The 7,162-nt window shown below is 44.2% G+C and overlaps 1 long non-coding RNA gene across 1 annotated transcript in view; it reads right to left on the reverse strand.

The window, feature by feature from the left end:
• The window catches only part of LOC110295864, a 42,120-nt gene extending 35,950 nt beyond the window's left edge, over positions 1-6,170 (reverse strand). The window contains exons 1-3 of the long non-coding RNA XR_002378121.1: positions 6,125-6,170; positions 4,683-4,775; positions 3,621-3,820 (exon numbers count right to left, since the gene is read on the reverse strand). This is a non-coding gene — a long non-coding RNA (uncharacterized LOC110295864). The remainder of the gene's footprint in view (positions 1-3,620; positions 3,821-4,682; positions 4,776-6,124) is intronic.
• Between the last annotated feature and the right edge of the window lie 992 nt (positions 6,171-7,162).

Raw genomic sequence — 7,162 nt, forward strand, 5'->3', positions numbered from 1 at the left:
CTTTGAACACACTGCTATCTATTTGTAAGACAAATGTTATTCTGGTCTTCTGGTATTTTTAGGAAAATCTCTAATAACCATTGGTTTCAGGTCTCTTCAAACTTAAAACAATCCTATGCAGACTTTGGAATTTACACATCTGTGGACAAGAGAAGACATGTAAGCATCTTGTACCATGAAATGTGCAAACACAGGGATCCTGGGAGGGGGGGGGGAAGGTTCTTCAGAAGTGTTGCCATAGTCACCACAACCAAAGATGCAAACATACAGTCATTCCCTCACCACTCACATGTAGGGCATCCCCTCCTCTCCTTCAGGGAAGCTTCAAATACCCAACTCATTTCTTCCTACTAATGCCACATCAAAAACTCACATATCATTGTAAAACTTGTATCTATCACATATAAAAGAAATATCCACATGAAAGCAAAGAGATATATAGTTGTGCCAAGTAGTGTCGCTTCTCTTTGTTTTGGGTTTCAATTCAACATTCTGAATATCAGTGGAGTTTCACCTGATTCTCTCAGTTGTGGGGCATCAATCTACCCACCCCTGAATACCTAAATACCAGGTTTTTCCTCACTAGAATAAAGCTAATCTCCTTGTGGTAAACAGAAAACTGTACTGATGTGCATTAGCAAGTGATGTTCTCCTGTGCTTTGGTCCTGAAATATGGAAGCCTCATGAAGTAAGAGCCAAATGGCAGAGGCGTATGCCAGAGCCATACCTGCAATTCTAGAAATCCAAAGAGAGCTATTTATTACCCCCATTTCATCTCGATCCTGGCATAGGCAACCTTTTGACACTGTGACAGAATATCGTCATCTCTAGTTCAGAATCAAGACCCATGAAATGGGAAAGAATGCAAACTCTTCTCATGTTTCAAGTAAGTATGAGATTTTGCACGAGGCCTTATCTTAGCTGCCTTGGGTTGTGCACAGGATTCAGGTTGAACACAGGTGGACACAGATCACCATCTCTAACACTTTCCTTTGCTCACACACTTATGTGTGAATGTGCTCAGCTCTTCTTCACAAAGCATCAACTGGGATGTGTTCTCAAGATGAAAAAAAAATGAAATAATTGCAGGCACACAGTGTGTGTGTATATGTGTGCACATGTGCATACACATGTGTGCATGGTGTGTGTGTGTGTGTGTGTGTGCATGTGTATGCCATGGCACACAAATGTAGATCAGATGGGCAACCTTTGGTGGCATTCCTCATTGTCTACCCTATTTTATATATGGTCTCACCATTTGATTCTGTTTCTCAATTTTCAATGTTGTCTGTACATTTTCTTGCTGTGTGTACTGAGTTAGCTGGCCTGCAGGCTTCTATGAGTTCCCATGTGTTTTCATGAGGGTTGGGATTACATATACTTTATATAGCCAGCCTTTATATGGGTTCTGGGATTCTAATTCAGATCATCACATTGCACAGCAAGCTCTTTGACCCACTGAATTATTGTCAGCCCTGACAATAAATAAATAAATAAATAAATAAATAAATAAATAAATCACTCTATATCCATTCCACAGGTGCTAATACAAACACAAAAGAACATTTTAAAAGATAAAACTTAGTGTTGAAATAGTAACCTTCTTTGGTACCCTCAGGATCCCTAGCATCTATCTTGAGCTCTGGAAGTAATCCCAGAATCTGTGAATAAAATTTCTAAGCATCAAGTCCAGTCCTCCCAAAGCCCTCTCACTCTTCCGACCTCAACTCAAGCCTGTGGTCAGAGCCTTTGCACACAGTTGTCATTCTGAAGCCACCAGGAAAATTGTGCTGATGGAAAATATCTAGGGCTTTACTGCAGACCTGAACACAGCTTCTCCTGGAACCAGGGGCTGGAAGCCAGTGATTTGATGTCTGGCTTCATCCCACCCCAGTTCCACTCAGATTGTAAACCTATGCTCCTGACTGACTCTGACCCATTGCTTTCACGTCCACTATCTACCTCCGTGAAGGTTCACAGACTTTAGTGATCAGGAATTACCCATTGAATCTGTATGACACGTGCTGAAATCCCATCCAGAGAGTGACCAGGAAGGCATGGAATGGAGAAATCTGAACTCTACTCACTTTCCTAGAGGCTCAGATACAGATGTGTGTCCCACAGTGTGGCCACAGTTGAATCCAGCCTGGAGACTGAGAGCCCATGCTCTTTTGTCCTTCTGTGTTCTTCCCAGGGTTTGATGCCTTTTGCCTGTAGAATGAGAGAGACCCATCCCTCCCCTGTAGTTCCATCTATCCTGGAGATAACATGCCTGTGATGCACTGACTTTTATATCCCAGTCCCAAAAGAGTACCTGAGTATTTATGGACAGTTAATAGACACTTGAAAGGGAGAAACATTTTCTTCAGTGGTATAATGCCTGCTAGGGAGCCCATGTTCCTGCAACCAACCCCTCTCCCAGGATTCTGTACAGAGTGTCAATGAAGCACACAGATCAGAGAGGAAAATCAGCATATGAAGCAGAGAGGAAAGTAGTTGAGAAGGGGAAGAGAGGTCAGTGGGGGAAAAAGAGAAAACATAAGGATGGTGTGAGTGCACATGAAAATTTCATGATGAAACCCATTGTTCTGGATAATAAATCAATGCTAATAAAAGACTCAGAGCAATATGCTGGGATGCAAAGCCTTGGGAACTTGGGTGTGACCATGTTGATCAGCACAGTACTCATGAGAGGTTATCAACTTCAAATGAGGTCATTAGGAGTTATCCCATAGAACCAATGTCCTACAAAAAAAAGTGGGACATTGGGCTCAGGTAAACATGAACAGAGGGAGAGCAGTCTCAGCTACTGCAAGCCTAGAGTGTCAGAAGCCAGCAAGCATGCCAAAAGCCAGGAGAGAGACCTAGAGCATGTGGCCCAGCATTCCAAGCATCCAGCTGACGAATCTCCATGGCTTAAGCCACCTGTTTTGTGTCCCTGGGTTGTGGCAGACCCAGAGAGTTAATACAATGCCACTGTCCCGGAGCAATTAGGCCTGGTGAATCTTCCTACCTGCGATGCTGAGTTGGGCTGTGGAGTCTGGTCTGGAGCCAAATGCAGTCAACAGACTATTTCAAAAGAAAAGGGACCAGGGACTAGTTCCTGCCTCAACCCATGCAGCATGGAGATCTGTTATCAGAAATTGCCAGAGAGTGGTTTTCTCCCAGTTCTCTGTTTGTTTATTTGTTTGTTTGTTTGTTTGTTTGTTTAGGTTCCTCTGAATAGAGATATCTACTCTGTTGCCCTGAGGTGTGTTTACCACATGTGCCAGCCTCAGATCTGAGGCACGACATGCAATCCAGCAGGAGCTGGGGAAGACATGACCAGTCAACATCACTGAGCTCCACTTTAGGCCACACCCTCACCTTGCTGTATTTAGGTTTCAGCTTTATGTGGAAATTCCACAAATTGAGGCAAAGAGAGGGGAAATATTACATGTAAGATTACCCACCCTCAGTGAAGCAAATGTCAGGCAGGGGCATTTGTCACCGAGAAAATATTAGCATGTCTAGCTGGGACCCATTCATGACAGGTTTGAACTCGTTCCTGGCAAGAAGAGAAGCTTTCTAGTGCCCAGGGAAGATGGAGTGGGGTGTCTCTCACGTGGAGGTTGGGGTACCTTCAAGAAAATCTGGCATTTGTCCTGGAGAGAGGTGAACAGGGAGCTGAGATCAAACCATAAACCCTGTCCCTGTTCCTTCTTGATTTCCAAAGCTGGTCACCACAGGGATGAGCCAGTGTCCTGCGGCAGGACACCGAGTGGCACCCTAAGATGTCATTGCTAGCACCAGGATTACCACCATGTCACTTTCTGTTGCACTGATATATTGTCTTACAATTGATTAACTATTTTTCTCATGATTTAGTTTGCCCATTAGAGCGCTACAAAACAACTTTAACCCAGATTGGAACAAGTGATCAAAAACAGACTATAGAAAAGTTCACTGATTTTGTTTTTTTTTTTTTTTTTTTTTTTTTTGAGGACCAGAGTTGGCTTCTTTTAGACCAAGCTCTGAAATCCTGGAGGCTCAACCTGCTTTGCCTTTCCAGGTCCTTCACCAAGACCCACTAAACTTCTCCCAATCTAAGCTCGAGGCTGCTATAAACTGTCCTGTAGGGTCCTCTGTCCTGAGCCCCACCCTCTTTGCCATGTTAATTATCTCCAGGCTCCCTCTCCAGAGGAATTTAGAACATGCAAGGTTATTTGTGGAGCCTTTTGTTTCTGGGAGATGGGGGCTTACAGAGCCCAGAAAGAGCCACACTTGCCTACACAGACAGTACTGCCTGGGCTATTAATATCCAAGCACAATAGCTTTAGAACAAGGTGCAATGTGGCTTACCCTGGCCGAAAGTCTTCTCAGCCCCAGAGACAGTATTAATTTACAGCAGCTTTGCTAACACCCTTGAAGTAAGCCTCTTGCCCCACCTTCTGATCCAGTGTGAAAGGGGGGAGGGAGATAGGGGGCACTTGGACTGTAATTGCCTCCCCTACCATGCATACGGGAGATAAGAGCAAAGAGAGTCTCAAAATAATATTTAAATAGTGGTCTCTCTTTTTTCTCTAAAGTATGCCAAGCATTCTGCATTTGCTGTCTTCCTCTGTCTTTGTTATCTTTGTACATAATAGGTAAGCATTTTAATGTGTTTTTTCATTCATACTAATTATAATATCGCCATGTACCTGAACTTCAAGGCTCTGATGATGCTAAGATGAAGATGCAATGGTCTAGTTCATTCCCAGGAGCTCAGCATTTGTGGAGAAGTCTGATTACTTCTGTCAACAAGCTAAGCAGAAGGGCTATAATGAGGCAAGAGGCAGGAATGTCAGCTTAGTCTTGAAGGGACGAACTCACCAAGACTTCAAAGAGGACATTCTTAGGAAAGAACAGTTGAGTGAAGAATGAGTTAGTGAAGTGTGAGTCTTGGGAAAGCACAGTTTAGTGCGGCAGGGAGGGTAGAGCAGAGTGTAGAAAGGTAAGTTTAAAAGCAGAAAGACAAGGATTATGTTGGTGGCTCTTATGATTTGAGTCTAAAATGGGCCCAACAGGCTCCTGAATTTGAGCACTTCATCTCCAGTGGGTGGTGTGTCTCAAGAGACTGTGGAACATTCCAGAACTTTGGAAACCATATCCTGTCCACTATTGGCTCTAGTAAGCTTTCTGGTCTGGCTATCATGTGAAATGCATACATTCCTTTTTCCATGGAGGCACTCCCTCATGACTGTCTCAAGAGACTGTGAAACATTCCAGAACTTTGGAAACCATATCCTATCCACTATTGGCTCTAGTAAGCTTTCTGGTCTGGCTATCATGTGAAATGCATACATCCCTTTTTCCATGGAGGCACTCCCTCATGACTGTCTCCCTCTGTCACCACGGCTGACTGTACTCCATGAAACAGTGAGCCAAGGAAGACCTGCCCACCTGCACATCCGCTGTTTCTGTCCACAGCAACCGGGAAGTAAGTGGAAACCAGCTGAAGAGCTTTGAGTCTGTCCCAGAGGTAGAAAGGGTTGAGAGGGACTGGAAGGTCACTTCATCTTTCAGGTCTCAGTTTCCAAGGATAAGATCATCTGTTGTATGCTTTGATGTATTCTCACAGTTCAGTACCTTGAAGCATGGAAGGATCTAGTAAAGTTTGCCCCTGTTTAGTGCACCTCAGAAACCCTGCTGCTATCTCTGCTTCCAGAAATGAGGATGTCAGAATGATGGCTGAGGAAAAACCAGTATGGGGACAGTAACAAAAAACTGCCAGTTTTGACTAATGAGTCTCCAACTGCTATCTACTTGGAAGCCAGAAGTCTGAGAAGGGCCCCCTAATTGGCAGACTAGCCTTGGGGCCCACTTGTTCATTTGTGAAGTTTAGGAACCCACTGACAGACCAACATGTTATTAGTGAAAATTAGCCAGTCACCTGGAACCCTGGATCTTTGTTCCAAGGAAGATTAAAGGGCCCGAGGGACCCCCCAAAAAAATTGAACCATAAAATGTCATTAGCGAAGTCACGGTCCTCACAGCTCCCAGAACTAATTATAGAGCTAGGAGTGGCTGGGGCCAGACCCCTCTGGTATAAAAAGATTTTATGAAAGGCAAAGTGATGGGGGGAGGCCACAGTAATTCTCACCCTATTATATTCCTTTCGATTATTTACAGGAGTAGACACTGGTGGTGAGCCTATATAGAGCCTGGAATCCAGTGAGGTCACACGGGCGTTCTGAAAGCTAAGGAGGCCATGTGGAATCTGGGACACAATGAGGCAATGATTCAGCTGCCCCTGCATTCCACACCTCCCAGGGTCCTCTCTCTGTTCCCTTTCTTCAGCACCCAAGTCAAGAGCACAGACCCCATGGTGACGATTAGCTTCATCCCTGCCCAGGAGATGCCAACACTTTCCTTCCATCAGTGGTTTTAATAAGACGGTCACTTTACTCTCCTAACTGAACCCAGCAGAGAAATGAATGCTGAGAATCTGAAGGTCACAGCAGGTAACGCCAGGGAGTGCCACACCCAGGTCTTGTGGCTGTAGTTTGCCTGCTGAAAAAAGTTAAGCAAAAGGTCTGTATCCTCAAGAATCAAGAGCTCTTTTTCATTACCCAGCATGCCTTGTATTAATTAGGATGCAGCCTCAATTTAACTTATTCCTGGCTAATGAAATGCACTTGAGGCCTGCTTCGTGGAAATATACTGCATAATCCTCAGGTCTTCCTCAGCCAAAGTGGCCTATGGTGTATGTACCAGGTGATGAAGATTCAATGTAGAGAGCCTTCCTAACAGACCAGTTGTCGGGCTTCACCACAAGCAAGACCTGACGCCAATACCATGAATCCATTCAATGCCTGACTCTGTCACAGGTGGCCATAGTGTTGTCTTTCCTCCCTCTCTTTCTCCTTCCTCCCACTGTGTGTGTATGCATGGTGTAGGTAAGAGGACAACATTAGGTATAGGTCCACACCTTCTATCTTGAAACAGAGGCTTTTATGGTTTGCCTCTTTAAATCCCAACTTTGTGTGTATCTGGATCCTCGTGCTTGTATAGCAAGTGCTTTATCTGTTAATTTTTTTTCCCAGCCCAAGCGTCTTTCTTTTTTGTTTTTTAATTTATTTTTTATTAGGTATTTTCCTCATTTACATTTTCAATGCTATCCCAAAAGTCCCCCATACCC

This window comes from Mus caroli, chromosome 6 (assembly GCF_900094665.2).
Source record: "Mus caroli chromosome 6, CAROLI_EIJ_v1.1, whole genome shotgun sequence".
NCBI classification, from domain to species: domain Eukaryota; kingdom Metazoa; phylum Chordata; class Mammalia; order Rodentia; family Muridae; genus Mus; species Mus caroli.